Genomic DNA, 9,863 nt, shown 5'->3' on the forward strand with positions numbered 1-9,863 from the left:
GCGGGGTGGATTAACTCTGAGTGAATCCCACTAGTAACCTATTACTGGAATGCAGTCTTCTTGTGCAACACAAGTTTTGTAATATATGCTGTTAAAGTTAAAGCTTCAATTTGTGATTTAGGGGCTGTCGTTTGTGTGTGCATGCATTTGTGTATTCGTGCTGAAAATCAATAAAATTTATATTTAAAAGAAGAAAATCATTCTTTTACACTTAACAATGCAATATATATATAATTGGTTTGGAAGAAGTATTCATAGCTTTGTAGACGTATTTATTAATAATGTATTTCCATAATTTCAACAGGTACCAAAAAAAAAAACAAAAAAAAAAACATGGCTAGGTCACATTTTTGGAACGTGGAACTTGGTTAATGAAAATAATGCATCATATCCTAATTGCCTAAGCCAGTTTTCATTGTAATTGATACTTCTGTGAGATTCTCACAAATAAGGAAGTGGATCAGATATATATGAGAAACTGTCTCCGTTGATATGTGCTACTATGAAACACCTGAAATCAGCTCGGCTGGATGACCTAAGTAAAGAGATTGCAGAGGAGCAGTGGCAGAACAAAGTCACAATTCTTCACTGTGTTAAGACATGACCTCCTACAGTTCAAGATAAAACATTGTTTACATTCATCAAAACAAAAGCTTGAGAATATATTTCCAGAATAAATCCTTCATGTGAACGCTGTGGGCTTGTGCCAGCATCATTAGCTCATTCGTTCTGGAGTTACCCGCGTTTATCAAGTTATTGGAGCAATATTTTTCTGACCTTATGACAAATTTTGCATAGACATGTTGAGTCAGATCCCTTGATGGTGGTTCAGTTAGAAACAGAGAACTGCATCAATAAGTTCACATTCAAGTATGTAATGAAACAGTTGGAACTAGAGAAAATTAAATTCTCTATGAAAAAACTATTAGAGAAAGGTTGCAAAATTTGGCAACTTTTTACACACCACTTCAGTTATACAAACACTTCAAAAGTTATTCCACCGATATCAGATTTCTCCCCTAACCCCTAACCCTTGCTAATGAAGGAATTGTTGGGTCTCTAGATAAAAGAGCTTGGCCTGTACCAGCTCCATATGGAAAGTGTCCTGAGACAACTTCTGTTGTAATTTGGCGCTATACAAATAAAATGGAAATTGGAATTGGAATTGAAATTGAAACAAAACTGAAAATCTACCACGTTCACTGTGCCTCCCCAGGTCCAATGCTGAGACCATGGGCACATCGGGTTGCGACCTCCTTAGTTCAGCCAGTTGCTTGATGAATATTTCTCTTTTGGTTCTCAGAAGAGACTCATTTTCCTATTCAAGATAAAATGACATTGACATTGTCATCTAACATTAAACTTAGGATGAGTAAAACTGTATGTGTACAACAGACGTTACAGATCATTTTGTCAAAAAATACACATTAAAATTACTTACATTAACATTTGAAATGCCATGTGTGAAAATCAGATGCTTTTCCAAACAGGAGAGGCCTGGATTTGTCACAGATCGGGCAGTCAAGCCTTTTCGACCTCCTGATGTAGAAAATGGGAAGTACATGAGTCCAGAAAAATGATGAAAAACTACACAAATCCAATCCAAAACCATGAAAGTCTAAACCCCAAATTTTGCTGTTGCTTAGCAGCATGGATTTGATCCTTGAAGCTTGGAAGTGAAACTGCCCAAATCCCTCAGTAAAGCTGTTACTTTACATCTGCCTCTAAAAGAGTATAATCTAGACCAGCTCCATATGGAAAAAAGCCCTGAGATTATTTCTGTTACGATTTTACACCATATAAATAAAACTGACCAGCTGATGTCATTCTGAGTCCTTGGTTATCTGTAACAGACTGAAATTGGAGCACCTTTGTACCTTTATAACTCCTCAAACAAAGCAGATAGAAACATGGTGTTATCAAGACACAAATATGAAAATATGTGTTATTCTTACCATGCATTTCCATATTTGATCAGAAGCTCCAGCTTGCGCTTGTTTTTCAGTGTGTGAAACTCCTAAGTGTTGCTTTAGGTTGCTGTAGTTGCAAAAACACAGTCTGCCCACTTTATCACCCTGCAAATAATAATGAATAACACATCGTTGCTTCGTATCCTCTGCTAAGTCCTAACCCTCCCTGTTGGAATCTACTTACCATCTTGTCACTGAGGATATGAATACTTTTTGTACCTATGACTGTAGAGATAAAGTGCTAGAAATTGGAAAAAGGTCACAATGTAAAGTGAATGGAGGCCTAGTCACCATATTTTTTTCATCTAGTTTGACCATACAATGTCCTGGAGACGTAACCACTTGTGGCTAAGAGATAATGTCCTACTGCAAGTGTGTGTCAAATTTTGTCACTTTGGGTTGATGGGAAGTGCCCCCAAATTCTCAAAGTTCAAGTTCCAAGATTCAATAGTTGTAGTAACTGCAATAGATTGTAATTTGGAAGTAAAACAGATGTTTCCAGATTTCAATCTAGATTCAAGTTTTTACTTCATGATTAAAAAAAAGTATCTTTTAAACAAGTTTGGTGTACAATAAAGCTGCAGTAGCTAAGATCAAGAAGAGAGCAGACTTAGCCTGAAAGTTTGAACCAACCCTACCCTGGGGTGAAAAGCGGTGTGGAGCACAGACTTTACTAAGGGAGAAGAGGCTGGGTTTGGCCTGTGGGTGGACCTGAGGTGATAAAGAGTTGCACAGCTCATGACACGGTGGTGAAGGAGAGGACTCAGCCTTTGTAGCCAAAGGAGGGAAATCAAGGTGGTCAAGGACACCGTATTTGTTCTCCAGCTGGATGTTAAAAGCAGGAGGTGTGTGAGATGAGCGCCTCCCTTTTCCTCCCCTACTGCGACCCTTGGCCAGGAGCCAGCAGTCTTGGTTGGACGGAGTGGAGCTAACCAAAAACTTTAGGCTTAGCCCCGAGATATTGCCAGTGGTCATCCAGAACAATGACAGCGGAGGGGGCGTCGGCAGCAGCTTCTGGCAGAGACGCGAAGGTAGGATCAGGAGAAGTGGCGTTAGGCATCTGGACACCGGCCTTGTCAGCCTGCGCTGGGCCGACGATAATGGTATCCATCTGTAACTCAGCTTCACGGATGTGGTAGAGTGTAGATATGCGGTCCTCCAACTCAGCAATCTTCTCGGCCAGGCGGGTACAGCTGACACAGTCTGAGGTGAGTGTTGCCATGGGTGTGTGGTGGCTGGGAATAGAGGAGAAAAGCAGGGGGCCAGTACAGAGCTACAGGCGTACAGGATTTTAAGCTTAGCAGCAGCAATGCAGCCACTGGCAGGGAGTTCACTGGGACTTACATGCAGGGACTCCAACCCGAAGTCCGCAGCATTGATATGGCTTTAGCGGAGGTAGACAGTAGCCTAGCAGAAGTGGTCAAAGAAGGGTCATCGGCAGCAGTAGATGTACCGGCAAGGGTCCAAGTGGACCCGCTGCTCAGAGCTGGCCTCACTTTGCAGATAAAGCTTGTCTTGTCAATCGGTGTTTGCAGTCCTCCTTGCGGAAGCATTAGCTCCAGGTGCTAAGTTCATGAAGCTCGTAAACAAACAAAACCAGGTTGTGTGGCGTCACCTCGATGCTGAAAACATCTCAAAGCAAGCTCAATGTGAAGCAAGCTTACACTTGTACCGGTGGGCCGCTCTGTTAGTTCTTTACATGGGACAACAGAATTTCTCCATTACGACCACAGCCTTACACTCGGTTACTCTCGGTGCGTGTTGGTGATTACATGTTTCATGTACTGCTGTCTGGGCATAGGGACAGTTTTAGCAAATATGACAAAAAAAATTACTTTTATACAAGTTACATATGGCAGCTTTAAACAGATTTTCATCAAATATTTAGTACAGTCATGACAAGCACACAGCAGCTGTGTCCCAATTCAGGGGCTGCATCCTTCGGAGGATGGATTTGAAGGCCGATTACGTCATAACGCTGCGCGAAGGCTGTCCCAATAGGCTCTGTGCGCAAGCCTCGTGACGTACTTCCGATTCCGCCTGAAATCGGCAAACCAGTTTCCGGTTTACTTCCCTCTCCAGTCAAAACAGCGCTAAAATAAATACAAGGAATGAAAAATGAATCAACATCCACGAAAGAAGACGAAGTATAATGTGAGAGGGACTTTTAAGTTCCAGAAGACGGTGGGTGGCTCTAATGAGCACTGTTGTGTGCCACTTTGTGCCGGCTCAAGTCGCTATAACAGCGAGCTTAGCTTCCACTGCTTCCCGAAGGACACCGAACTTCGTGCACAGTGGCTGCAGAAAATATGCAGGACGGGATTTTTGGTAACTCAGCATACGAAGGTATGCAGCCGACATTTCGAAAATGCCCAAATTCGAAATACCCCCAAAGGTAGCAGGACGGGATTTTCGGTAACTCAGTGTGGCAGGATAGCGCTGCACTCCCTGCCGTGAGGGGCAGTGTGGCAGACAATTGCGGATCACCTATAAATAGACCAGGTCGGACCCGTCTCGTCCTTTCCGCCTCCTCTTTCTCCTTCACGGAGCCGACAGCGTGTGTGGTGGCGTCTCGCTGGTTTGCAGGTTAGATCTCAAAACAAAGGTATGCATGCTCTGTGTCTCCTCAATCAGCTCGAGTTATTCTGTGTTGTGGGCCTGGCGCTTACCTCAGTTTCACTCCGTCCGGCAGTGCGGTGTTACCTGGAGCCGGGCTGTCTCCCTCGGGTCAGTGTGTGTGTGGTGCACTCTCTGCGGAGTCTGGGCTGTGCGCTTCCTCCTCCTGCCGCTGTGACACCTCCGATCCTGCTCTCCGTGCGCGGCCGTCACGCGCCGCTGTGAGCCTCGCTGCTGTCCTGGCTCTTTTTGTGTCCTGGCGCTTCCTTTCTTTTGTCTTGGTTCTCCTTCTTTTGCCTTGGCTCATTCTCATTTGGTTTTGTCTTGGCTTCGGCGTTGTTTTGGCTTGTGGCTATTCTTCTCTCTTCCATTCTGCCGGTGTAACTGCTCCCCTTAGTGCGGCTCTTCGTGGGACTCCAGCCGCTTTAACTCGGCGCTCCGGTTCGGCCTGCACCCGACTCTCTGATCCGGCCTTGTTGACTGCAGCCAAAGACTGGGGCAACACAGCCTAGACAAAAGTTGCCGGCGTGCGCCCAGAGAGGCGTCCTAACTTTTATTGCCACAGAGCCATACCCGCCAAGACTGTTTTAAATTAATTTAGAGTGGCAGACATTTATTGATTGTTTGAGTTTATTTCTTTTCTATTTCTTTCCATTGAATTATTATGGATTGAGTTTCTGTTATATTTGATTAATTGTTTAGAAATATTTCTTTTTCCTGATTCTCATAATTTGTGATTTAGTATAGTTTCTTTTGGGTTTGGGGTGGTGATATTTTGTTGTGTCGTGTGTGAGGACTGCCTTGATTTTATGGTTTTAATATTGTTTCTTTCTGTTGACAGGTGCTGAGGCCCAGAGCGGCAGCGGTTCCCCTGGTGGTGGTTCCTTTTCACTTTTTGGTTTGCAGTGTCACGGGTGCAGTGTAGTTTTGGATCCCTCCCTTTTTTGTTACCGCTGTCGTGGTAAGCCCCAGCCCTGTCCCTTATTTCCTTACACAGCTCCTCACATCACTCCTTACCATTATTATCATTATTTCGATTTATTTAGTCTGTGGCTCATTTTAAATTGTTTAATAAAAATACTTTTATAATTGGAAATCACACTCTCGTCCTGTGGAATTTTTGAACCGTGTGCCTTGTTTCAAATTGACCGCTGGTAGTTTATAGATCTTGTTATATCTTGGGGTGAAAGTCCCCAGGTGGCGTTGTCTGCAACCTTCCCTATACCGCTCGCCTTGCCACATCAGCATACGAAGGTATGCAGCCGACATTTTGAAAAAGCCCAAATTCGAAATACCCCCAAAGGTAGGCGGGTTTTAGCAGCAAACGCAGTGCCAACACTGTTTGAATGGAACAGTTACACAGCAACCAACGTTGCTGACGTCAGCTAGTCATCACAATGAACTTTACAAGATGCCTGCAAAATCTGTCAAAGATATCTATCAACGATGTTCATCGTATCGTGGATGCCCACTCCCCTGCTCCGAAGAGCAAACGGGAAAAAGGCTTTCGTCTCTACATCTCTAGTTACGTTCACCAGTACGAGGATAAGTGATTTATTGGTGACGTTAGCTGACTAGCTGACGTTAGCAACGTGCTAATTTTTTAGTTTTGTGTTTGCTTCGTATGTTCTTTACTGTTACTTGTTGTGCTAACTGTGTTGACTTTATGTCCATTTCAGTGTCAGACAAAGATCAGGGCACAGGTGATGTTTCTCGGCTTGATGTCAGTCGAGGGCGGCGATCCCAAACACCGGCTCTTGTCTTGGTTGCTGTGTAACTGTTCCATTCAAACAGTGTTGGCACTGCGTTTGCTGCTAAAACCCGTCTACCTTTGGGGGTATTTCGAATTTGGGCATTTTCGAAATGTCGGCTGCATACCTTCGTATGCTGAGTTACCAAAAATCCCGTCCTGCATATTTTCTGCAGCCACTGTGCACGAAGTTCGGTGTCCTTCGGGAAGCAGTGGAAGCTAAGCTCGCTGTTATAGCGACTTGAGCCGGCACAAAGTGGCACACAACAGTGCTCATTAGAGCCACCCACCGTCTTCTGGAACTTAAAAGTCCCTCTCACATTATACTTCGTCTTCTTTCGTGGATGTTGATTCATTTTTCATTCCTTGTATTTATTTTAGCGCTGTTTTGACTGGAGAGGGAAGTAAACCGGAAACTGGTTTGCCGATTTCAGGCGGAATCGGAAGTACGTCACGAGGCTTGCGCACAGAGCCTATTCGTCCAAATTCGAAGGATCCTCCAAATGCAGCCGACAAATGCGTCCTCCTTTTCCCTGTATTTGGAGGATGCGTCGCTACTATCCTTCACGGCCTCCTATATCCCAAGATGCTTTGCGTACCGACTGTTTTTTTTAATAATGGCGACCTGTTGATATGGGGAGCTCAGTTAACAGTTAGCCTTATTAAAACTCTTCACTTACAAATGTTACAAGCTCGCATGTCAACTAATATCTTATTTTGGGTGAATACTCGATTGTGATTGGCTGCAGGGTGTCCGTTAAAAAGTGTTGTAGGACAACTATAAAAAAGTTCCGGTCAAATAGCCTGATTGTTCTAAATTATTGCGCTGGCTCAAACGCTAGTCGGTAACCGTGGCAACAGAAACTCAGAACATACGTTATTTCACAGTTTATTTAACACAAGGGCAAGACAGTAGACAACATGAGTGATTTCATAGTTTCCTTTAACCACATTTAATGATCAGAGTGAATGGTAATATTTCTTGCAATAAAAATGATTTAGGAAACTATCTGTGGACTTTGAGTCTTTGAAATGAAATTTGGCATCATCCTCTGGACACACACAAGCGGTAAGAGGTGCACTTGCCCTCTGAAATGATACTTTGTATCACGTAACATAACGTTAAGCAATCATGTCACTTCCCTCCACTGATTAGGCCTAATATAACAGTTGCGCCGACTGAGCTGCAGGTTCTGTGGCCAGAGCCGGTTACCTTGGCAACGTGTCACAACGAGCGATATTAAATAGTCCACTCAGCCGCCTCTTGTTAAAAACTTACGATTTTAACGGTAAAAAAACAACATTAACGTATTAATTATTGACTTAATATTATTTCTTTCGTAAGTGACCATGGTATAAGCGGGATAATGCCCTTCGAGGTGTCCATTATCAGAAATGAATGGACGCGAAGGCGTGAACCGTCCGACGCGAAGCTGTGAATATATTCACATCAGGTGAATTTGTAAGTTGTATAATAGGCTACATTTCGCGCCTCGGGCGCATCTCTGCACCCCGTACGTGTGTTTTTCCCGGGTTCGGAGGGAAGAAGTTATGACGTCGTGACGCAATCACGAAATGCTCCGAAGGCTAGACCGTCCCATTTAACGATAGTTAATGCGGCCGACGGAGGATCCTCCGAAGGACCCAGCCTCCGGAGACCGCGTAGGCTGGGTCCTCCGAAGGATGCAGCCGCTGAATTGGGACACAGCTCATGTTGCTCTTTGGCGTTGAGACCGTCCACTGCCTGGTCGCCTCGCCCCCCCCCCCCGCTGCCACCTGCACAGGTAACGTTGCACTAGCTGCCAGTACTGGTGTAGAAATTTTGCTGTTTATCTCACGAGTTGGCTCCCTTTGTAGCACTGTGTACTACCATTTTGGGCTGACGTGGCGACCAGTCTCCCAAACTGCCTGGCTGTCCTCCTCCTGCTGCTGGAGTGTGCGAGCTTTCCACGTCTGCTCAGGTGGTTAAACACCATCCGATCGGTAAGCTAGCCTGATGGCAAATTGTTGTCGTTAGTCCGTGCACGCGCAAAATGGTTTAGTCCGCCCGACAGCGACCGGCGACAAGTGTAACATCAGTGAGCCCAGATTGAATGACCTGGGGGTTAGACAGCATGCTGCCCAAAAAGCAAAAATCGGGGTATCAAAAGAAGAAAGAGCGAAAGGCAGAATGAAGGGAGGCAGCTGTTGACTGCTTTCTTTCCAAAAGGCGAACCGAGTTTGCTTGTTATGCAAAATCCAATTAAAGTTAACGTAGTCCACTACAGACAGCTGCTGCTGATGTTTGTATGCTCATGTGAAGTCTTTAGCTTTGCTAGTTTCCAACCAGGCTGCTTGCAGCTTTTTGCAGCTTTAGATAACGTTAGTTGTCACTATTAACCAGTTTCAGAAACAAACAGTGGCGCAGCTGCAGCAACTGGAGCAGCAGTGGCCAGTCCTGGCGGATCCTCTGAAGATGAGCTCCCCCCTCCGACCCCCCCTTACGTTGGTATGTTGGTTCGAGAGAGAGAGAGATTGAGAGAGAGAGAGAGAGAGAGAGAGAGAGAGAGAGAGAGAGAGAGAGAGAGAGCTGCTGGCTGGTAGAATTGCTGCCTAAATCCGAGTTGTTTACCTTAAGTTTAAAGTAAGTTAGCCTTTTGGTTCAGTCCGTGTGCTACAGCCTATTGTGTACTGACACAGCAGAGCTGAAAAGTAAAACTCTGTGCTGAGACTATTTTTGTCTGGTAAAAAGCCTTAACAGTGCAGAATAGTGCTGTACTTAAAAGCTATTATCAGTGCTCAATAAATTCATGATGTTACCAAAGCCAATGAATAATCATGTTAAATAAGTGTGATCTCAATATCAATCAAAAATAATTGTGATTATGATTTTTGCCATACATTTTTGCCAGAGAGAGAGAGAGAGAGGGAGAGGTGTAGGTGGTGAGAACATACAACAATTAGCTATTCCTCTCAATCTGGCTGAAAAATGGCTTAAACATTTTTGCCTCAGCAACTTGCTGACCATGAAGAATACTGTGTGTTATAGCAAATAATTAGGCTAGTCTAAGCATCTATTGTAGGAAAGCATATCTGATGTTTACTTCATGTTTGACTTTTAATGAACATATTTGCAACGTTTCACATTATCTTTCTACTGGTTCTAAATGGTAAATGTGATGCGCTGTCAAGCGCCCTCTTATGACTGTTTGGTTGACAGCCTTAGAGCTTAGCCTACAGCAACACAAAAATGAGCCCCATTTTAAAGACAGTCTGTCAACATAATAAGCAATCCTTGGCCATATGTTTCATTATTTTTAGCAGTTTATCTTGCACTGAAATGGCTCTAGAAATACAAAGTGAGCTTGCTTCAAAAAGTAGGCTGGGTTATTTGTATGTTAAGAGGCTAATACCAATTCTTTATTCTTGTAGATGTAGAGAGTTCTGCATCAGATGCTGAAGGCAAGGAAGGGTGTGAGTCTGAGGATGTGAGACAAGGTGAGCTCATAGAGGCAACTTTAAGTTATTATCAGCAATCATGTGTACTA

At 44.1% G+C, this 9,863-nt stretch overlaps 1 long non-coding RNA gene across 1 annotated transcript; it reads left to right on the top strand.

The window, feature by feature from the left end:
* Positions 1-4,514: 4,514 nt before the first annotated feature.
* Positions 4,515-5,511, top strand: LOC143314725 (uncharacterized). The gene is made up of 3 exons (XR_013075822.1): positions 4,515-4,575; positions 4,663-4,807; positions 5,428-5,511. It is a non-coding gene; the product is annotated as an uncharacterized LOC143314725 (long non-coding RNA).
* Positions 5,512-9,863: the final 4,352 nt, after the last annotated feature.

This window comes from Chaetodon auriga, chromosome 22 (genome assembly GCF_051107435.1).
Source record: "Chaetodon auriga isolate fChaAug3 chromosome 22, fChaAug3.hap1, whole genome shotgun sequence".
Lineage (NCBI taxonomy): Eukaryota > Metazoa > Chordata > Actinopteri > Chaetodontiformes > Chaetodontidae > Chaetodon > Chaetodon auriga.